Below are 24,176 nucleotides of genomic sequence, written 5' to 3'. Positions count from 1 at the left end.
AAATGATATTACCCATTTTATATCCTGCCCCCACATTCTATATGGAGAACAAATTATGAAGAAGAACATTTACTGATTCTCTGTTCATTATGCCCTCTCCACAGCCTATTAGGCCCGTGTTTCTGTCAATATTTCAACCATGGGTATAGAACCTAACACTGAAAATGCACTTAACAAAGCAGACTTTATGAGTAAATGGCTAGAACTTTGGGTGTCTTTAAACATGTGTAGGTTCCTCAACAGAAATGGTTGGGCATTACTGTTCTGCTTTCAGTTCAAGGTTGTGGGAGGATGAGGAAGGTAGCAGTACTCTTGGTTGCATAGTGTTGCTATTCCATGCCAGGGCTTGTTTAACATAATTAATGTGTAACGCTACATGTGGAGATTCACTCTGCAATCTCATTGTAGAATCTTGACCACTATATTCCACTTATAGAAGAGAAATACAGAAAGAAAATAGTAGTCACAGTTTTTACCCTGGAACTGAGGGGAAAACATGGAATGGTTATAGTATTGAGAAAACTGTAGTACAAATAGGGATTTGTTGTGTGCTTCAAGTCCTTTTTTACTTATGGTGGCCCTAAGACAAACCTATCATGGGGTTTTCTTGGCAAGATTTTTCAGAGGAGGCTTGCCATTGCCTTCCCTTGAGGCTGAGAGCAAGTGACTGACCCAGTGGTTTCATGGCCGAGGGAGGAATCAAACTGTGGCCTCCAGAATCATACTCCAACATTTAAACACTATGCCACACTGGCTTTTAATGCAAAGATTCAGTTGTTAAATAGCTGCTAGGGAAGGAAAGACTATTGAAAAATATTTTTAAATGGTTGAAAAATGTGGTTTTTGTGTGTCAAGGAATCCTGATCAGAAGAATCCTGGACTGAAAAAAATGTTTGCGGTTTCAAATTTATTATGTGAAAAATTTTCCCATGATGCAGGAAACAACCTTTTCCATGCAGAAATTAATATTTCTATGTGGCAATGTTGTTTTCTTTGCAAAATTATGTTTCATCACTAGAAAATAACGGTTTCTGTGCAAAACAACCACATGGTGTTTTTTCACAGAATAAGTTCTTGCTTGCAAATAGGCTTCAAAAACTGTGTGGTTTTCAAATATCTTCTTGTGGTGGGAAGAAAATTGCTAAAATTGCTTGTTTTCTTTGAGAAGAAACTTAGTGATGAATCACATCCCTAATACCTTCATACAAACAAATGTGGCTGTAGGATAAACTCATTTTGGTGAACAAAGCATTACTGCAGGCTTAGTTCATGATTCACTTACTTACGTGAGTTGACAGCAGCTTCCAGCAAGAGCCTTGCCTGTCCTGAACAGGCTGAACGAGACACAATAGAGTAACATATCTTGCCAGGAATTGTGCCAGCTTTCTAACCCACTGGTTTGTTCAGCTGCTATGTACTACTGTTTGGACATTTTCATGTTAAAACCAGTACTGTAGTTTGAAAAACATTTAGAAACAGCATCACAATTAGATTTCATATAAAGCCAAGTAAAATGGATGCCTCTAAAGTAGGCCTCCCTTCATGACTCCTGAGCCACTCTGGAGAAAAGTTCCATTAATTTAGAGCTGATGTAGCCCTGGGGATGAGAAACTGAGCTATGACTCAGGAAGGCCCAGTTTACATCTCAGCTCTGCTATATAGTGGCAGCTGGTGGCTCCTGTCAGCAGGAGGACAAGTACACTTTGGTTCTTAATCTGAATTTTAAAGAAACTATTCAAGGGTGCTGAAACCTACCCTTCAAAATAGGTTCAGTTGTTTGATAGCTCCCCTGAAAGTTCAGTTTAAAATCCAAAGTGGATTCCTTGCTTCACTGAAATGGGAAGCACCAGCTGCCATTGCTACCATGAACTTACATGGCAAACTCCATTCTGTTAGCCTTGGGATCTGCAATATGGGAGTTAATAATAATCACTTACCTTACAAGGTTGTAAGTATTACAATAACAACCCAATGCTGGATAATGCATGTGAAGCACTTTGAAATCTTGAAAGAAACAGCAGCTATAATGACTGGGTTCCCCCCCCCTTTGATGTTATTAAACGAAGCACCATGTCTGGAAAACAGCTTATTTCTAGTCACATATTATTTAACTTCAAATGGTGACAGTATGTGGAGCTTCTCTTCTGTTGATCTCTCTCAGTACTATGCTGAGCACTATGCTGTCCTAAGATATCCTGGCCCAGCCAGAACTAGCATCCTGCATTTAGTCCAGAAACAATTAGGCATACAGTGAAGCACACGAATGATTGATGTCAGATGTTTCTGAATATGAGCATCTAACAAAAATTGTGCTCCCACATTCTGGACCATCTGATGTTTTCTGGCTGTTTTCAAGAAGAAAAACATGGCAGTCATTTCCTAGCAGCAAATCTAGGCTTGTTAGATGTTGATTTCTCTGATGGCATGTCTGTATATTTGAGGAGGGGTGTTCCACTTTCATTCATGATTCTATTCTTCTCCATTTGTAATGGAGATACTTTACTAGGCACAACACATCTCATTGGTTTACTCTTAGGGATATTTTGGGGAAAGGGCAACTAAATGAATAGGTTGTTGGAGAAAGAAAATAGCCTCCTGTAGTTTATTGACCCTTGGATTCTTCATGTATGAATGTCCCTGTGAAGAAATTGGAAAAATCTTGTTAAATCCATTTTGTGAAGAAAAATTAACCTGCTAAGACAAGTGTTCATTGATATGAGTGCTGGCACATGGGTTGGGAATTTTCTATTGATTTCTCAACATTTGCCATGGAAACGTGCTTTCCTCCTTTGCGTCCCTGAATCGTTCCTGGGGGGAGGAATTCTCTGAACGCAAAATTTATGTTCAGAGGAAATCTGCTCCCTGTGAGGTGATTCAGGGATGCTAGAAGGAGCCACATTTCCATGGCGATTCAGGAAGTGCTCCTGGCATTCAGACACAGGCTCTTTCCCCACCTTTCAGGGTCGTTTGGAGGACGTTTCAGCAGTGCTGAGTCAGGTGTGAAAATCTTCTAAGCAGAATGAAAAAGTATAGCATGGGCTACAGACTAAATGTGCAAGATCACATTTTAAGGATGTTCCCCTGTGCTAAAATTTCCTGTGAACAGCAAACAAGCATAACAGCAAACAAGCATGGTAAAAGAAAGGGCTAGAGTCATTTTTTTGTGTGTGCAAGGTTTCTTTTCAAGTCTAAAAAATGTCCATCAACGGAGTTATAAAAATTATGACTTCTCACCTCACTTTTATTCTAAAGTACAGTAGTATACTCCATTCTGCTACCTTGGTATTCTCCTACCTCAGTCTGCTCCAAGCCAGTGGTAAGGAAATCAGGCAAGACTGGTGAACAGATAGGTCAGTTCTTTAATAAATAATAAAAAAATTAAAAAAACGTTTATTTCTATCCTGCTTTTCTGCTGCAGGACAATCAAAGCGGCTTACATAGTGAAGGAGGTTGGTTATGATAACCCTTTAGTTTCCTTCAAGTCTGTTCTCTACAGTAGTGGTGAGAAGCACATAGTCATCCAGATATTTTGAACTTTTAATTTTCAGAAATCACCAAACAGGATGGGCAGTGGCAAAGTGTTACTGTAGTTGTAGTCCAAAACATCTGGAGCGGAAGATCTTGGGCAAGTTGGCTCACAGAGGAAGGGAATGGCAACCCCCCCCCAACCAAACCTTGCCAATAAAACCCCATGATAGGTTCACTTTAGAGTCTTCATAAGTTGGAAACCACTTGAAGGACTTTTTCACATGGGAGGGATATATCACCATCCTGATAGAAGGACAAAGTGAGGCCAATGCGAAAATGCAAGAAATTATGTACTAACTCATCACATGTAATGCAGAACACAGCATCCATCCAAAAGACCAGTGCCAATGCAAATGAATTCATCAGATCAGTATGTACCCATCAGCTTCTTCCTTGCGAATTAGCGTGTTTGCATGTGCACAGGGAGGATAGAATTGCATCTAGATTTTAATGTTCTGAACAAAGGACACCTCCCCGCCCTCCCACCCCCGAGTGACAAGTAGAAAGAAATAAGGAGCAGGCAGCAGGCATGCTTCGGCTCCACATTTTTACTCCCCCCCCCCCTTTCGTAATGCCTCTAATGACCCCAAATTCGGAATGGAAAAGGATTTACAAATTCAATAGTTTTCTGAATGCAGCTATTTTTGGGATGACTTGTGATTGCATTCGGATAGCCTTTCAGTTGCCTCTGACATGGTTTGATATTCTCTTTCGAAATAATGTGAAACCCCATGGATGACCCCCGGACTGGCATTCGGATATCTTCCAGTTTTCATCATGTGAAAAACTCCTTCACACAACAACAATAATCCTATCCTTCATCTTCTGGATTTCTGATTCTGCTGTTCTCTCCATTTCCAAGCATTTCAGATGTACGTATATGCAGAGGACATGCAAGAATAATCATTTGCCAGTTCGTTTCTGTATCAAGAACTGTGTGATATCAGATGCATCCATGGAGCTGTTCCAGACATGGAAGCAAATTGGAAGCTCTTTTTGTGGGTATGCCAAAAAACCCTGTGGAGCTTTGGACCAGGCAGTGTGATTCTATAAAACACACCACATAAAAGATAACCTGTACATATGTTCACAGCAGGATGCAAAAGGAGGCTGTCAGTAGCCACAGCCTGAAAGAAAAATAGTTTGTTTGTGAGAAAAAATCCTATCAAAAGCATGATAGCTCTTAGAAGTGATGTGACTGCTTCTGGTTAAAGAACTGAAACTCAAGGAAGCCCTATTGCATACTGAAAGAAAGTTTGTGACTATGCGAGATTGCATCTTCTGTGTTTGATGTTGAATCCCAGGATTATGGTTCAGAAAAACACCATAAGTGACAAGCTGATGACAATGGCAAATTAGGTATTTCCTATGCCTATTTTGATTATGCTTCCCATAATCTTTTCTCTGTGCATCTTTGGGGAGTCCGACGATACCTCTTATTTCTTGGACATTCCCAGATATTCATTTGTCATGGATTGTTGTTGTTTTTGTTGTACACCTTCAAGTTGTTTCTGATTTATAGTGACCCTAAGGCAAACCTATCACAGAGTTTTCTTAGCAAGATTTGTTCAGAGAGGGATTTGCTTTTGCCTTCCTCTGAGCTTGAGAGAGTGTGATTTGCTAAAGGTCATTCATTTGGTTTCCATGGCTGAGCAGGGATTCAAACTCTGGTCTCCAGAGTCCTATTCCAGTGCTCAAACCACTACACCACCCTGGCTTTCATTAGCCATGGGTACAATATTTAAATTGTGGTCTCTTCCAACTCTATGATTCTATGATTCTGAATAGAGGCTACACACAATCCAGAGAGTATGAGTCCCAAAGGTATGGGATATTCACCCCACAAAATACAAGTCAAATTTGGGTTTCCACCTATTGCTGAACCATAAATGAACTTTATGCCACTCTGTGGAGATCCAGAGGTACACAATCAAGACAGGTGCACTTGGTCAGTGGAACAAATACATGCAATTTCACTTCCCTGCTGTGCACACAAAAAAGACAATGCCAAGCCTTTCATTAGGTAGATTGAAGCAGATGCCTTAGACAGCAGTTGCTCTGGGCTGTGAAGTAGTTGTGAGATGTTGAGAAGACAGAGCAATGTCCATGGTGGCGCATCCTGCACCTTCTAAGTTGCCTGCTACCCTCAAGTAAAATGCAGGAATTGCAATCATAATCTTCAGCTGCTGGTGTAGTTTCTGTGTTTATGTGGAATGGCAGGATTGCTACCTTGACTTTCATATCAAACCATCAAAATAGCTTGGAAGAGTTCTAGAGATGATAAGGGAGATCATTGACCAAACAAAGTCCTAGATTTCTCAAGAAAAACTTATGTGTCATGGATGAAAGCTTTGAGGTGGAATTGTCAGTGTGAATAGGACAGATTTTGGATGGTTCTTATAATGACACTGCTAGAATAATACATTTACATTTTATTCATGGTATCATTTTTAGCTAAACGTTATATGGACTGCTGTTGCAAATGTGGCTTAAAGATATATTTTTTAAATGACCAAATGTTTTATAATGCATTAATATGAAGAGCTTCCTGTGGTGTGAAGCATATAAAGGACTGTCAGTCACTAAGTGCAAAGCACTAGTGTTGCAGAAAAATTGTAGAGAAAAATGGAATAAAAATGAACAAGAGAGTCCCGCCAGTTCCAGTTACATTATGACATGTACATTAAAATTCTTAGAAAACAATGGAGGTGTTGGAGCTATGCATTATTTGTAATTGCAGTAATCATTCAAGTCTTGTTTCTTTGTTTAGATTCAGTTTTTCCCCAACTGGGCATCGCCTGGAAGATGTTGGGCTTGTCACTATCTCTTTTTACAATAAATCTTCTTCCTTGCATATAGATTGTTGATTTTTCTGCTTTGTACAACCTGGGTTTGATTGTCTTGCTAGCGAACTCTTGCTTGCCATCTTGTTGTATTTTTTCAAATGCTGAAAAGCATGCTCACTTCAACAAAGCACATAGATTCCCATTCTGAGAATATTTAGGATATTTTGCAATTGGTCAACTACTAGGTCTAATTACCCTAAAGGCACCAGATCCCATCTGATCTTGAAAGCTAAGTAGAGCCAGTTCTGGTTAGCACTTGGATGGGAGACTGCCAAGGAATACCAGGTGCTGTGGGCTATATTTCAGAGGAAGGAACTGGCAAAACGACCTCTGAGCATTTCTTGCCTAAGAAAATGTTGTGAAATTCATGGCATTCCCATAAGTCTACAGGTGACTTGGAGGCGCGCACACACACATAATTGGTCACAAATAATTAACTAAAATATAGAATGGGGATGCTATAAGGGAAAAAGGAAAGTCTGCAGGGGAAATTTGGGGGATAATTTTTACAGTTGGCCCTCCACATCCATGGCATTCTTTATTCACGGATACAACCATCCAAGGCTTGAAAATATTTTTAAAAGTACATATCCCAAAAAGCAAACTTGGATTTTGCCATTTTATATAAGGGATACCATTTTACTATGTCATTAAATATCATGGGACATGAATATCCACAGATTTTGCTATGGAATCAATTCCCAGTGGATACCAAAGGCCCAGAGAACTTGACATTTCTTCATAGTGCCTGGTAGTGCATCTCTGTGGAAGTGCTGTCTGAATTAGAGACAGAGCTTGGAAATGTGCTTTTTTTCTTTTGGTCTACAGTTTCAGAATCAATTCCAAGGTGTACCATCCTTGTTAGGTCCAAGTAGAACTGAGAAAGACTCTGAAATGCTGGAGAGTTGTTACCTGTCAGTGTGGACAGCACTGGGCTGAAAATTACTTTGTATAAAGTAATTTTTAGTGTCCTCATGTTCCCCTTCTGCACCAGAGGTATGGTGGACATGCACTAGAAAGACAGCCTTTTTGGTGTCTGAGGGGTGAAGCAGACGGCTGCAATTGGCAAGCAATTGGCCTGGGACTCTGGTGACTGCTTCCAAAGCAGGCCACTGCTGCAATCCCAAATGGGCTGCCAGCAGAAATTGATTAAATCTGCTTCTTTTTGAGGTGGCTTCCCCCCCCCCATTGGCCCAGCCTCAGAGCGGCTTCCAGCTGCTTTGGGGGCATGCGTCATGTGAATGCCACACCCCCAAAGCAGCTGGAAGCAGCTTTATTTACCCCATCTATTTCAGGCCTGTGTTCTCAAATAGCCTTCAGTGTCTCTACTGAAGCTCTTTGGTACATATACAGTAAATATGATTTTACCATATATACTTGACTATAAGTTGACCTCATGTAAAAGTCGAGGTCAGGTTTTGGGGCAAAAATTATGGATTTTGATCTGACCCATGGATAAGTCGAGGGTAAAATTTGTGGGCATGTAACAAAGGATCTAAAAGATGAAGCAAAGGTAAACAATGCCAAAGAACCTACAAAATTCCTGCAGGCATAACTGTTTGTGCTCAGCCTAAAGGCTGGCTGGATAAGATAATAGAGAGAGGTCAGTGCTCCCAGGACAGATTCAGAAAGTAGTACGATCTCATATTAAGTTTTGTTCTTTTTTGCTCTTGCTCTTTACCAGGGGGTGGCTCATGTTTAAATAAGAGCTAAAGAACAGTACTTACATTGGTTCATGGATAAGTCAACTCAGTTTTTTTGGAGTCAATTTTTAACTAAAATTTCTAGACTTATACATGAGTATATACAGTATTTCAGCATCTTTTCTGGAATATTATTTTCTTGAAGATGCTGCTGCCGCCGCTGCTGCCGCCGCCACCACTACCACCACCACCACTACCACTACCATACATTTAGCTATGGAACCTTGTTTCAGGTTTTGGCTTCATTAGTTGTCACTTCATTGTTACTGATGGCTGCATTAGACATCTAGAATTGGAATGGGTCTTATTATCTAGCCTAACTCCAGCTCAGCACAGGATTTGCAATACAAGAAGCAACCCCCTCAATTATATATATTCCCAGGCATTGCATAATTGTCACTTGCTATTTGATGTTCTTTTGTTGCCTGTTTTATTGAATCATTTCCTGTATTGCCATGTACTTTATATGTATTATGCTACTAGAGAGGTCCCTTCCCCACCCCCACTCCCTTCTCCTTTTGTGTTGTGTCTTGTTAGATTGTAAGCCTGAGGGCAGGGAACCGTCCATTAAAAATATTGTATGTACAGCGCTGTGTAAATTTACAGCGCTTTATAAATAAAGGATAATAATAATAATAATAATAATAATAATAATAATAATATATGTAACAGAGAAACCTGGGATAGATATAGTATAAAATTAATTAAATTCATAATAAATCTGGTATGTGGTACAGTTAACTGTACCAGTTGTTCTTGGAGTTCATGCAGAGTACCAGCTTTGAAATCAAACAGTGGGCTTTATAAATGAAAATTGCAATACAAAAGCATACACAGTATTGTGTGTATGTGTATTGTGTACCTTCAAGTCATTTCTGATTTATGGGAACCCTAAAACAACCTTATCATGGGGTTTTCTTGGCAAGATTTGTTCAGAGCAGATTTGCCATTGCATTCCCCTGAGGCTGAGAAGAGGTGACTTGCCCAGGATCACCCAAGGGCTTTCATGGCTGAGTTAAGAATTGAGTACAAGTCTAGAGTCCAACACTCTAACCACTATGCCACGTTGACTTTCTTACCCTCTTGGAATAATATTGTTCTATATTATTGAGCTAATATATAGGGTCTCTCGACGTAATTTTATCCTTTGCAAGCAAGTTCCACTAGGTGGTGGTATCACAGAGCAAAGAATGATTTTTAAAAGGGACAACTACAAGATGGTTTCTACAAAATTCGTTTTTAAAATATTGCCCAGGATATTTTTTTTTAAAGTATTTTTCAGCACTACTATCTCAGCAGAAAATATCTACTTGTTCCTATATGATTTACTGAACAAATTTATATATTCCTACTCAGATGTCAGGCTAATTGAATTCATTGGCTTATTCCTGGAAAAGTGCAAATCAGGTTGCAAAAGGGGAAAACTGAAGCAGCAATAAACAGTATTTTTTTCAAAAAAGAACAAAACTTAATATGAGGTCGTGCTACTTTCTGAATCTGTTGTTTATTTGTATTGCTAGGTCCTACAGGTAGTGTGGAAGGTGGTGGTTCTTCAGATTAAATGAAGGGGTATGTCTTCTATATTTGATCTTTTCACAAATGTGTAGTAACAGCCTCCTTAAAAAAAGAGGCATAATCTGTATAAAACATTAATATTTCTTACTGTATCTGAAAAAGAATGTCTGTTCTAAGGTATTCTATTCTGTTGCTGTACTTATACAGCACCTTCCTCCTGAAAGCAGGCCACAAATCAATTTACAAAATAAAAAGAATAGCTGATAAAGAATTTGCCTTTCAACTTTTGTTGTTTTATTTTTTTTTAATTATTTTTATTGTATCCCAGCATGGGACCCAAGATGGCTCATAATACGTTCAAATCAAGATAGAGCAAAAAGGCACACAATAAAAAAGGTAAAACACAATTAAAAAGTTATCCTATAAAAACACAATTAATTTTTAAAGTATCAGATCCTTCCAAAACATAACAATAAGAATAAAAATACTGTACTCTCCCCTCACAAAAGATCCTTCTTAACTAATCATCAAATGGTTGCTTAAACAAAAAGCTCATTACCTGCTGGCGAAAGGAGAGCAGAAAAGGGGGCCAGCTTAGCTTCGTGTGGAAGGAAATTCCACCTTATTGTGCTCTTGTTGTTTTTAATTTTTTTCTATCCCCCCTCACTCTTGACTTGCATTGGTCCAAAAAAGAACCTCAAGAGAAGAAGACCATTGCTCAGTGATCAAGCACATTCATTGCCTGTAGAAGGTGCCAGATCCAGTCCCCCACATCTCCAGATAAGACTGAGGAAAGACTTTAGGCTGAAACCTGAGGGAGCCACTGCGGCCAGTCAGTGTCAACAGTACCGAGTTAGTTGGACCAGTGCTCTGATTCAGTCTCCATTGGCTTCCTGTGTTTCTGTACTCATTTGGGCCTGATCTTTTCTCATGGTTTTTGCAGCCAGCATGGCTCTCCAGAGAACACATCTGCCTGATCTCTCATTTTGATGAGTTCCTAGCAAACCTGGTTATATCATAACAGCTGTTATTTTGCTGTTCCAGTGGACCCTTGTTATATGCTGGGGTTTGGTTCCAAGATCCTCCGTGGATAACAAAATCCGTATATGCTCAAGTTCCATTAAATATAATGACATAGCAAAATGGTGTCCCTTACCAAAAAAAATGGAAAATAAAGGTTTGATATTTCAAAATTATACTTTTTTTTTAACATTTTCAAACTGTGGATGCTTGAATCCGTGTATAAAAAATCCATGTATAAGAAGGACCGACTGTAATTTTAATAGCATCTTCTCCCACTAACGTGTGCTTCCAGAAAGACTTTTTCCCTAGGCCGCTTGGATTTCAGTATCACTGTGACTGATGTATGTCTGATATGTATCATATTTATTCATATTTATTCATTTAAATGTAATATGCTTCCAGTTAAGTTTATGCTCTTTCCCCCCATCCCTTTTATTTCCACGAATAATCAAAGGGAAAAGACTCCAAAGCTATTTACAATTTTAGAATTCACCTCATAATAAAATGGAATGGAGGTTTTGGGGAGGTTGCATGCTTGCCCCTACTAAAAGATAACTGGAGATGACCTCTTTTTTCAGAATAACAGATCAGTAACAAAAGCTATTACAATGATAACGTCTCCATTAACAGATAAATCAAAATATGCATTTCCCAAGAATTGAGCAAAGTTAATTGAAAGGCTAAAGTGCTTGCCTTAGAAATCAAAAAGGCTTTTTCTTGCTTCTACATATCTGCCCCATATGATAAAAGCTTGTAAAAAACTAATTGTGTTTTGCCATGTTGCCAATACTTTGTGCACAAAGAGCAGCCCTAAAACACAGATGGGCAAAGAAACAGTTGTGAACTTTACTGGCCTACAGATGTGGGACATCAGTGAACTTGATTAAATATAATTTAATATAAATCTAGGATTATATCTGGGTTTTTCTTTATTATTATAGTTAATTGGCTTTCAAATGGCCTCTGCACAAACTCATGATTGATTTGCGTGACTTTCCGTTCATGTACTTTTCCCTGATCTGACTCCCTCCAGATGTTTTTTGGCCTAAAATGCCAATCAGACCAAGCAAGCATAGTCAGTAGTCAAGGATAATGGGAACTGCACTATTTGGAGGGACTTTGATAAGAGAAAGATGATGTAGTGATTTTTTCCTCGTGTTTTGTGCAGTCAGTATGGCTCTCCAGAGCCATAAAGTCACTACATGCTCTGTAGCCATAAAGTCACTGATGTAGTTACTTTATCAGTTACTTCACAGTGAGTGGATATTGTTCATATGATCTCAGATGGCTGTGATTTGTACAGTTAAGAGCTGTGGCACATAATAGAGGAAATAGACCCATAGCTATCTTGGGCCCAAGCTGTAGACCCAAGTTTCTTTTCAGTTGAGTGCAAAGGGACCAACAAGTCATTGTTCATATTGCTATACTGTGAAACATATGCCATTGGTGATAGCAGACTATTTGGTCTTCAGTGACTTTCACCTATTTCATTGTGAAACACTCTCTACAGTTCAAATGATGACTTCTTAACATGGTGGCTCACCCTTTCTAATCAATATGTTTTAAGATGCATGATTTATTATATTTTAGTGCTATGCAAAGATTAATGGTGTGTTTTTTTAAAAAGCAGTTTCAAGCAGTTTTTAAAAAAATGCTTTTAACTGCTCATTTCCACTGTGATTTGTTTTTGTTCATTTTGGGGTGGTTCTCACTTGCGATTTACAAAAATACATTGGTATCAGTTAAATCGATTCAAAATAACCCTGGTCTATCTGCGTTCTGAATCGCTTTTTTTCCCTTCGTTCTCATTACAATGATTCGCTTTAAGTGATCCGCTTTCGTTCCTATTCAAATGAAACGGTGTAATATAAACCGGTTTTAGCCTTATTTCGTTCCATCACCATTTTGGGGCTGTCAATCAAAGCGACGTCATCATAACGTCACTTTTAAATTTCATGGTTTTTATAAAAGAGCAATGAGGAGGCACTTAAAGTGCTTATGAGTCCGTAATTATTCGTGGGGAATGGTTGAGGGAGAGAAAAAACTGGAAAGAGCTTCGTTTCCCTAAATCGCTTTGGCCGCCCCATGGGGAAAGAATCTTTGGGAAAGATTGCTCCCTGGGCTGTCTTGGGAGCCATGAAACAGGGATTTCCTGCAAAACCCATCCCATAGTTCCTCTGGAAAGAACTTCGGTTCCCTAAATTCGCTTTGGCCGCCCCATGGGGAAAGATATTTGGGAAAGATTGAATCTTTGGGGAAGATTGCACACCCTGTGAGCAGGAGCAATGATTTTGATGCGGCACCCATTAATTGCTCCAACAACTTGAGGAAATCCTAACTCTGCAAAACTGGCCAGGACTTAAGAAAAAACATAAACAAAGCATAAGTCTTTTATTAACATAAACATTGAAAATCTCCTATAGAAAACCACACATCAGTATCAAACAGTATAAATATCAATCACTGCAGAGCTATCTAAAATAGTGAGTAATAGAATAGGATTCCAGTAAGCAGGTTTTACCATCACCAGAGGCTGAGAGAGTGTGAATGGCCCAAGGTACAAAGAGTCATAATCCAGTGCTCAAACCCCCTTCAACACGCTGGCAATTACTATGCTATGAGAAAGAGAGAAGAGAGAGAAAGAGACATACAGACAGACTAATTAGATAGTACATTGGCTAGACAGAGAGATAGACCAGATAATTAGATAGACAGAGAGAGAGAGAGAGAGATGACAAATAGATGGAAAGATAGTCTGGATAGGCAGATGGGATAGTTAGATTGACAGATTGATAGATAGTTAAATAGACAGACGACAGACAGACAGACAGATATCAGATACATGGTTGGACAGGCAGACAGATTGACTGGACAAGTATGTTAATGGGCAGATGGAGGATGGATGGATGGATGGATAGATGTATATGGGTAGATAGATACATACATGGTTGGACAGACAGAGAGACAGACAGAAATACATACAGATGGATGGATAGAATAGAGAGATTAAACACTGGCTAAACAGACTGAAATAAATAGAATGGGCTGCAGGCAAAGCGAATTTGGGGAAAGCTCCTTCCAGAGGAACTAGGGGATGGGTTTTCCAGGACATATCCCCACTTTATGGCTCCAAAGACAGCCCAGGGAGGGAGCACTCTTCCCCAAAAAAGATTCTCTTTCCAGGGTTGGAAAATGGGATCAAGGAGGAGAAGGCAGATTCCGTTTGGGAAAGAAATGGAAGGCTCTATTCCCCCCCCCCTGCATCCTGCCTCTCCTCTGTTACAAATGGTGTTCAATGCACACACACACACACACACACACACACAGCAGATTGGGAAAGAACTGAAGGCTCTATTCCCCCCTCTCCTCCGTTACAAAGGGTGTTCAATGGCTCCCCCACACCGGGGAAGCCTTTAAGAGTCCTTTGACAGAAAAAGGCGCTTGAGCGGCTGGGACTTCAGGCGCTTAAGTGCTGAAGAGATTAAGCGCCTGTAAACCATTAAAAAATAATAAATAATAATATCCTTGAAAGACCGCCGCGGACAAAGGGGTGAGGGAAGCAAAGATGGCGACAGCCACAACGGATGGGGACAAGAAAGGGCAACCCCCCGAGCCAGCCCCTTGCTCTCCCCTCCCCATCCAGCTAAGCCGATTTCAAAGGCTGATCGTTCCTATTGAAATGCTCCAAATCCTATCCCGAATCAAGGAAAAAAGTAGGTTCGACCCTTCTATTTTTTTAAACCGCGTTAAATGACGATAATGCGATTAAAATTTTAAACCGCTTTACGATTCAATTTTGGTGGGAACGATTGCGGGTTACTCTAGAACTGTCTAGAGTTAATTCGGTTTCCAATAGGAACACCTCACCTGGATTCGATTTGAACCCGGCGTTTCAGCCAGTGGGAACCACCCCTTGGTTATACTGATTTTGCTGTTTTGTAATTTTGGTGTCAATCTCTGTTAGACAGAAGAGCAGCATATGACAATGCTGTTTTATATATTTAGAAATCTGACTGAATTTGGTGAAATTACTCCCCAGAAAGAGCATAATAGTTCAGTCTTCTCTGTGTCTACTCAGAGGTAAATCCCATCAAATTCAGTGGGCTTACTTCATTACTACATCCTTACTACATAGGATTCCAATCTGGGAGTTAAAGTCAATTTTGCATTAGAGCAGTTGTATTAAAAGTGGTGATCTGTGGACTGTGCCAATATATGGTCCTTGGTGTGTTTCCAGGAAAGAAAAGGTTGTAGCCAATGGGCACAAATGTGGCACTCATCTCTGGCTTGAATATGTCAGTGCCACACAGTGGATAGCATGAGAAACATTGTGTCAGATTACACTTTTGCTAGGAGCAGGGCTGTTACTAGGAGCAGAACTACAGTACCTGGGTTTATGAATGAATGAATTGAAGGTTTTTTTCTGTCAAAGATACAAAATAATTCATCTAAGCTGTTCATTTGACGATGAATACAGTATATTAAATTTTTGCAACATTAAAGCTGCAAAATATGGACATTAGGCATTGCAATTTTTAGACTGAGAATACATTTACTTCTTAGTAAGTCACTGAAACCATAAAGTGTTGTGATGGCATGTATTTATTGAATTAAAATGATTTTATTACAAAGCCTATCCTAAAAGCTGTAAAGTGTCTTAAAAATTCAAGAGCCACCTCCAACAGAATAATTAATAATTAATTAATAATTAATTTTTTTCTGTCATATATGTGTGTTCTGTGTGTGTGTGGCTGGATATTGAAGTGTTAAATTGCAGTAGTGTATCAGGCAGGACAAGATATTCAGTAAGCACCTTTGTTTTTGTGACCTCTTCCACAGGCACACATTTTATTTTTGCCTCACTTTCAAGTGTTTATTTCAATAAACAATAGTCAGGTGTTTTCCTTCTGGAAATAGCAGCCCCAGCCAAATGCTGGCAGCTCCGCATTTCTGCTGAGTGACTTTTGTATGTGTTTCCTGGGAGCTTATCACATGAAACTGTTATAATACAATAGCACTCTGTTAGTCTCATCTTTGTCTGGACCTTATCACATGATGTCATGGCTCTCCTGCTGAGGTCCCATGCGGTACCACTTCGGACTCATTTGGAATTTGATTCTGTTCCTACTTGAAATAATCTCCTAATGACCCTCCTCCATCCTGCTTTGATCTGGCAACCATTAATGATGTGAAACTCTGTTGTGATTTGGGGGGAATGTGGGTGTGGCTTCATTGCTCCTCCCTGGGTATTTCCTTGGGATTTCCAGCAGGGAAACCCTGCAATACAGGTGCTTGGGCTGGGAGGCCAGAGGGAATACCAAGACTTTCCAAATGGACCACTGTATGCTTGTTCTCTGGCATGTTTTTTTTACCATTATTTTAAATTAGAGAGACAGAGAGACAGAGAGAGATGGAGAAACTGCAATAATCCCTATTATGTACCTTTTAGAATGGTACTTATAGTACTCAGTAGTACAACATGGGGCTCACATGATTCCCACCCACATTTTGAAATAATGAAGGGAGTTGTTTCATAGTCCCGTCTTTTCACTCCCTCTTTGTGTTCAGAGTAGGACTGAGTGAGAATTTTGTTTCAAACTGGGTTGATCAAAATTTTCCAGAATTCGAATGTGCAAGTAAAATAAATAAAACATAGATTTGGCCACCCATAATTTGAATGCAGCAGAAATTAGTCTAGTCATAGAACATGGGACATGTGAGAAACTCTCCCAGCCCAAGCAGGGTCATTGCCATGTGGAGGCAGTCAGTACAGATACACTGACATGCATACAGCAACTCTTCTGGTGTATGCCGAGGATGTGGCCGCAGGTCATGTTTTTAATGGGGAGTGTGGCTGTCAGGGGTGGCAACAAAGGTATGAGGCTAGTTCTGCCAACACTCAATGCTGCCTCCTGCATTCTTTCACTGGGGGGGGGGGAGTTGTCTGAAACTCTCTTTTACCATGGGTCCTTTCACACTATACAGTTATAGCACTACAATTCTACTTGAACTGATATGGTGACATCCTATACAATCCTGGGATTGGCAGTTTGGTCAGAGGCCCCATAAGAGTCCCCTGGCTGGGGATTCCAAAAGCCCATTAAACTGCAAGTCCTAGGATTCCACAGAATGGAACTTTGACTGTCCAAGTGGGATAATAGCACCGTGTTTGTGTAGTGCCAAATGCCCCCATGTCTGAAATATTAACCTCCACACTTGTTTTATATTTTAATCTCTCATTGTAGAGTTTTGCATGAAGACAAAGGTGATAGTGTAGCGCTCTGATTTTGTACTTTGTTTTGACAAGGTCCACCTTCAGTGCCCCTTCACCACACAGCAAGCGCCAAAGGTCAGTGCTCTTCACAATGCTCACTGTCTGTTTTCCTGCTAGTGGGTCTAGCTTTTTTCTTCTTCTTTTTGAACTTTTACAAAAGCATAAACTGAGCAGCACCAGCAGTGAATTGTATGAAATCTTCCAGGCTGGGCACTTTCTAGCAGAGCTTTGAAATGTCACTTAAAACAAAAACAAAAACCTTCTAGTGTTGACCATTGCTATTGGATAAAGTAACTTTATTTTTCTTACTTTATTATTTATTACATTTTAACAACAACAAAAAGCACCATTTAAAATGGATTAAAATCCCCAAAAAATCACCCTCCAAAATCCCCAACACTTTAGAAGTAGGAAGTAACCATTTCTCAAAACACTTAATGCCATTTTGTTGTTAACTACCATCAAGTTGACTTACACCTCTCTGTTCAGGTCTTGCAGACTCAGAGCCATGGTTTCCTTGATTGAGTCAATCCATCTTCTCATGGACAGTAGGGCAGTTTAATCATCTTGGCTCCTAGAGAGAGTTTAGGTTTGATTTGCTCTAGGGCCCTCTTATTTATCCTTTTAGCAGTCCACAGTATCTGTAGAACTTTTCTTCAGCACCATGTTTCAAATGAGTTGATTTTCTTCCTGTAAGCTTTCTTCACTGTCCAATTTTCACAACCATACCTAGAAGGGAAATATGATGGCATGGACAATCGTAACTTCGGTATATTCTGTGATATATCTTTAAACTCAAGGGTCATGTCTACTTCCTTCATAGCTGCCCTTCAAAGGTCTAATTTTCTTTTGATTTCTTGACTGAAGTCTTTGTTCTGATTGAGCCAAGCTATAAAAAATCTTGAACTATTTCAATGTCTTCATTATCTTCTTTAAAGTTATGTAAATAATCTGTGATCATTATTTTTGTTTTCTTATTGTTCCACTCTAACCCTGCCTTTGCATTTTCATCTTTGACTTTCTTTAATAATTATTCAAAGTCTTTGTTATTTTCTGCTAGTGGTAGGGTGTCATCTACATACCTTAAATTATTGTTCCTTCCGCCAGTTTTCACACCTCCTTCTTCCACGTCTTATCCTTCTTTTTGTATGATATGTTCAACATAAAAGTTAAACACATCGGGTGATAAAATACCCCTTGCCAATTGAAAACCATCCTGTTTCTCTGTATTCTGTCCTAACAGTAGCCTCTTGTCCTGAGTACAGGTTATAAATCAAGACATTCAAATGTTGTGGCACATGCACACCCATTTCTTTAAGAGCCATCCATGGTTTTTCATGGTCTAGACAATCAAAGTCTTTGCTGTATAATCTACAGTTGGCCCTCCATATCCATAGACCCCCCCCCATGGATTCAACCACCCACAGCTTGAAAATATTTTTAAAATATATAAATTCCAAAAAGAAAACTCTGATTTTGCCATTTTATATAAGGAATGCCATTTTACTCTGCCATTGTAATGGGACTTGTGCATTCGTGAATTTTTGTATCCATGGGAGTCTTGGAACCAAACCCCAGTGGATACCATGAGCTTACAGTATAAATCACAGGTAGATTTGATTCTGAAATTCTTAGGAGAGCTCCATTATTCAGCATATGTTTGCAATATGACTCCTAATGCCTCTTCCTTTTCTGAACACAGCTTTAACATCTGGCATTGCTTGCTCCATATATGGTAAAAGTCTTGGTTGGTAGAGTTTTGAGTGCTAGTTTGCTTGCATGGGAGATTAATGCAATGATGCTGTGGCTACTGCAATCCCTGGTGTCCTTTTCCTTGAGACTGGGATGTATATGGAGTGTTTCAAGTCTGTGGGCCATTCTTTTGTGTTCCATAATTGTTGACAGGTTTTAGAGTAGATTCTGGCTCTGTCACTTGAAGCCACTCTATTGATATGCCATCCGTTCCTGGTGATTTATTTCTCTCAAGTACTCTAAATGCATCTTCCACTTCCCTTTTTAAGATTTAGCTTCTTCATATTGTTCTTCCTTGAATAAATCTGTTCTTGAATTAATCTGTCTTTTCATCTCTTTTATATAGTTCTTCTGTGTATTGTTTTCACCATCTTTTTATTTGTATTTGGTCATGTAATGTATTCCTGCTGACTGTTTAGCCGTCCCACTCTTGGGGCTCGTTCACACTAGGAAATAACCCAGTGTGGAAACCAGGTTATTTCCATGGCATTCACATTGCCCCCAGCTGCACTCTGTGTAGTTTGTGCGGTGGTGGTGGGAAACAAACTTGACCCGGTACATTTTGCTGCGTCTTTTTTGCGGTGCCTCAGAGAACTCACTACTTGAGATGTCTGGATCACGTGGGAAATTGTTTTCAAAATGGAAGCACCTCCATTTTCGTAACAATCTGGTGCCCCAGGAAAGTCTGCTGCTTCTTCCTCCTCCTCCCCGTTCCCGCACCTGCTGTGCTGTGTCATCCTTGTTCCCCTCCTCTTCCTCCCCCACATCTGCCATGTCCTCTTTGTCCTCCCTCCTCTTCCTCCCTTCTCTTCCTTCCCCCCTTGCCACAATCAGATTTTATCCCTATTGCCATTCCCCAAGTGTGAACAGAAATAGGGACAAAATGCCACGGAGAGATTTAATCATGGCAAATATATGGAAATAACCTGGTTTCCACACCCCGTTATTTCCTAGTGGGAATGGTGTTAATTTCCCTTTGATTTTTTAGATCTTGAGGAAGAGGTCTCTTCTCCTCCCCCCCTTTTTTTGTTGTTGTTCATCTTCTATTTCTCTGCATTGATTATTACTGTAGTTCTGTTTGTTCCTGCACACAAGTCACTGAACAGTTGTATTCACGGTCCTGGCCCTATTTCTGTCACCTTTTACTTTTGCTTCTCGTCTCTCCTTAATGGCTTGAAGAGTTTCATCCATCATCCATTGAAGTTTCTCTTTCTTTTTGGCTGCAAACTGTTCTTCATTTTGGCACAATTTTTGTTTAGTATTCTTCTTTAGCTTTACTCTAATTTTAATATTAGCAATTCATGGTCTGTGTCACAATTTTCTCCTGATCTTGTTTTTCCAAAGATAATGGAGCTACTCCATCTTTTGCTTCCATTTGTATTTGATTTCTATACTGGCCATCAGTATATAGTTGCCTCTTTGGTTGCTTGAAGAATATGTTCCCAGTGAACAAAACATTGGTCTTGCAAAATTCAACCATTCACGCTTTTGTTTCATTTCTTGATCTTAGGACAAATTTTCCTGCAATCTTTCATTCTGCTTTGTTTCCTACTTTTGCATTCCAATTGCATATGATAAACAAGTTCTGTTTCAGTGTGTGATCAATTTGATTTGTCATGTCTCCTTCTGGGCACTGCCATTGTCTCTCACTAGCAGGCAAATGGGATTTAAATGAGAGTTAAACTAGAGAAAACCAGGAAATTCCTGAAGTTTATCACACATTTCCTGGTTTTCTGTAGTTTAACTCTCGTTTAAATCCCATTTGCCCACTAGTGTGATAAAGCTCTTGCCAGGGTCATCCCCCATGACTGCTACTCCTCAGTAGCTATTTGGCACATTTGGCACTAAAAGCCTCTCTGACCTGGGCAACGCTACTGGTAGCACTGCTGCTCTCTTGTCTCACAGGAACATGAAATCCCACCACCATGGTACCATGGTGAGAGTTATATATCACATCACAAGTCTAAGCACATATCCCTGGTTAGTCCCTACAAATAATGTGTTACAGGTAACTGCTTGTAACACATTACTTCCAAAGCTCTGCTTTTGAGTGCTGGGGTGGGATTAATTCCTCTGAAGACTATTTCCTTTCAGAACTGAAAATTTTCTTTATCTGTTAGCTAATTTAGATCTATAAAAGGGGGAAAACATACCAATGTGAACCTAAATTCTGCTTCAGAAAGAAGAACTATTACCCAATGCCAGTAGTTTCTGTTAGATAGCTGGGGAACACTTTGTTTGGGAGTGGCTTATATTAAGAAAGCCAGTGTGGTGTAGTGCTGGACTCGAAATAAGGAACCCTAGGTTCAGATCCCCACTCAGTCATTAAGTTTACTTGGTGATCTTGGGACAGTAACCGTCTCTTGCTGTAACTCATCTCACAGGGGTATAAAGGGGGTGGGAGAGATTCTTTGGTTATGTTAGAAACTCCAAGAGCACTTGTGTCATAAGACAAATTAAAAATTGCTTAAATAAACTGCAGCAAGGGAGGCCCAAATCCAACTAGGGTATAAATAAAACTTATATAAAGTGTTGAATTATCGAGTTCCCATTGATTTAGTGGGTTTACTCTATAGTTGGATATGGAGCTATAAACCTTTCTTAATAAAACTTTAATTTAAAAAAGAGGATGCAAGTTAATATAGATGTTTACTATGTAACCTGGGGGCCCTCTACAGGAGTCAGCAGCCTATCCTTCAGCATCTTAGGGCAGCTGGAGAAGAATCTCTGAGGAAGAATGCAATTGGTAGGCAGATTAATGCAGGAATGCCTCCCGCCAGCCAGTAGTGTCACTAGCTCAGGTGTCACCCACCCAGTGTGGAGGGTGTCACCCAGGAAGGGCACGTGCTCACCCATCCTCCTCCTCCGTCATTGGGCTCCCTCTCCAGAGACAAAGCCTGGTGATGGAGCAGCTGGGAAGTGCATTATTATTATTATTATTATTATTATTATTATTATTATCCTGCTCTTTAGCCATGCATTTGCCCCTCCTGCACCAAAGGGGGAGGAATGCCCAACCGGATTTCACCTCTCCTCTGGAGTATCACCCGGTGCAGTTTGCACCCACACCCATCCCAGTGACATCTTGCCCCCAGTTGGTGCCAACTACAGGGGCAGTGATCTTCTGGGAGTTGTAGTCCAACATTCTTTGTTGTAGTCCAATATAATTGAGAGTACCAGGCTTCAGAAGACTGATGAAGGAGAGAATGTATCTTTTTACAATAAAGTAGAATCTGAGAGAAAGAAGCATTTGTGCAAAATATAGTATAGTACAGTATACTACAATGAATAGTTTTGTTTGATTCTTGTATACATGGCACTATAGTCTCTTTAATTAAGAATAGTTAAGTCATATTTTAAATAAGCCTTTAAAATGTTCTGGTGTTTCCAGCCCCAACTCTCCTCTCTTCCAGCAGCAACGCTTAGCCTTGCATGATGGGCAAAATAGCAAGCTATATACAAAAACTAGCAGCTATGTCAGCCATAGGAGAAACACACCTGTTCTTCTATCAACACTGACCTGCTAGGAAAGAGAGCTTCCATGTCATGGCTGTTATTAAACACAAGTGATGAGAGATCTGGTCATTTCACCTCTCATGCAATCTTTTTCCATTATCTATTCAGTCATAGATCTGCCTGGAACCCCAATGAAGTAGTCCATTTGTGAACCAGCTAAATAATACTATCCCATATGTGTCTCCTCTGATGTAAGTTCCAGTCATTTTAGTTGAGCTTGCTCCCAAATTAAATGGGTAGAGCAATGCATCCTAAGTATGATATAGGGTGGACCTCAAATAATTATACTTATTTGAGGTGCAGAAAGACAAATGTGGCCCACTGGATGGCAACATGAAGGGGCTCTCCTGATGCACCACCCAGGCCCATCAGTGGCTGTTTGGGCCAAAGACAAAGCAGCACCAAGCAGCATGACAAAACTATTGTGCAAGGAGGTACTAAATATCCTTTTGTGCAATTTTGGAAGCACTAGTTATAGTAGCATACTCCCTAGTTATTGTAACATAAAACTCCAAGGGGATTCCTGCTATAGGACCATCCAGAGTACACAGTGAAAATGGGGAAAGAGGAAGATGTACCAAGAATGTGAAGGAAGAAACGGGTAGCTGATGATGTGGGAAATCTTAAAATGAAAACAAAACACATGGTTTCCAGCAAATGTGCAAGGGTGAATTTCTATTTATTTATTACTTTTATATCCTCACCTTTCTTCCAAGGAGTTCAAGGTGGCACAAAGGGTTCTCTTTTCCACCACTTTTTTTACTTTACAACAACCTTGCAGAATAGGTTAGGTTGTAAGATCCTGAATGGCCCAAGGCCTCACAGTCAGCTCCATGGGGATTTGTACTCTCTTAGTCTAGCAGTCTAACTATGCCACACTGGTTCTCTAGACACATGTACCAAACAGTAAGTCCCATGGAGTTCAGTGGGCTTACCTCCACTGAAGTGTACATAGAGTGGACATAATTCTGCTCTATGGGAAGTATATAGTAGGCTTACTTCCACTGTACACACAAGTATCTGTAGAAGTGTCCATGTGTGCTTTTTGCTTCACCCAGCTGCCTTCCCTAAAGCAAGTGGCTCAAGCCATTCCTGGAATGTGAAGTTGAAGGCTTTCATGGCCAGCATCCATATTTTTTTGTGGGGTTTTTTGGGCTGTGAGGCTGTGTTCTAGAAGAGTTTATTCCTGATGTTTCGCCAGCAGCTGTGGCTGGCAACTTCAGAAAATACTGGTATATATATACACTGTGTGACCCTTGGTTGAGAGGAAGTGATTTACATGTAATCCATTGTCTGCTGGCAAACCTCCCTGATCCTGGGTGGTTTTCATTTGCATTTGCTGGGTCTTGATTTTGGTGTTTTTCAGGTCTGGTGGCCAAACTTTGTTTACTTTAAGTTTTTTTCCCTTTCCTGTTGAAGTTGTCCAGGTATTAATGGATTTCAATGGCTTCCCTGTGCATCTGACCTGATAGTTGTTGGCATGGTCCAGAATTTCAGTGTTTTCAAACAGCATTTTCTGCCCAGGATGGTTTATAACATGCTCTGCTACTGCTGATTTTTCTGACTGACCCAGTCTGCAGTGTCTCTTGTGTTCCTTGATTTGTGTTTGAACACTGTGTTTGGTGGTCTCTATTAATTAAATAGACAGCCTGAGTCTCTGCCATTCAGCAACAGAACAATACACAGATTAATATGCAAATAGCTTCCTCTCAACCAACAGTATATATACCGCACTCTCTTCCATGCTAGCATTCTCTGAAGATGCCTGTTGATGCAAACGTGAGCGCGCAGAGTAAACTTGGAAGCTTGTGTGAAGACAAACAACTGTTAAGCAGCTGGAGTATGCCAGGAAAACAGCTACCAGAAGAAAGGCACACCGACGCCTGGCTTATCTCCGAAGAGGCACTTCGTTTATTTGTTGCAAAGACACATGCAAGAACAATCACCAACACCATCCACCAACTACAAACCCCACAAACTGTACAAATGGACATCTGGGCTTATATACACATTTGCCAT

At 40.0% G+C, this 24,176-nt stretch overlaps 1 protein-coding gene across 1 annotated transcript in view; it reads left to right on the top strand.

Moving 5' to 3' along the window:
* MYO3B (myosin IIIB) overlaps window positions 1-24,176 on the top strand; it is a 392,885-nt gene that overhangs the window by 214,105 nt on the left and 154,604 nt on the right. The gene's annotated exons all lie outside the window — the stretch shown is intronic.

This window comes from Sceloporus undulatus, chromosome 1, assembly GCF_019175285.1.
Source record: "Sceloporus undulatus isolate JIND9_A2432 ecotype Alabama chromosome 1, SceUnd_v1.1, whole genome shotgun sequence".
NCBI lineage: Eukaryota > Metazoa > Chordata > Lepidosauria > Squamata > Phrynosomatidae > Sceloporus > Sceloporus undulatus.
The sequence above is the reverse complement of the archived record's forward strand: the minus strand, read 5'-3'. Positions and strand labels throughout refer to the sequence as shown.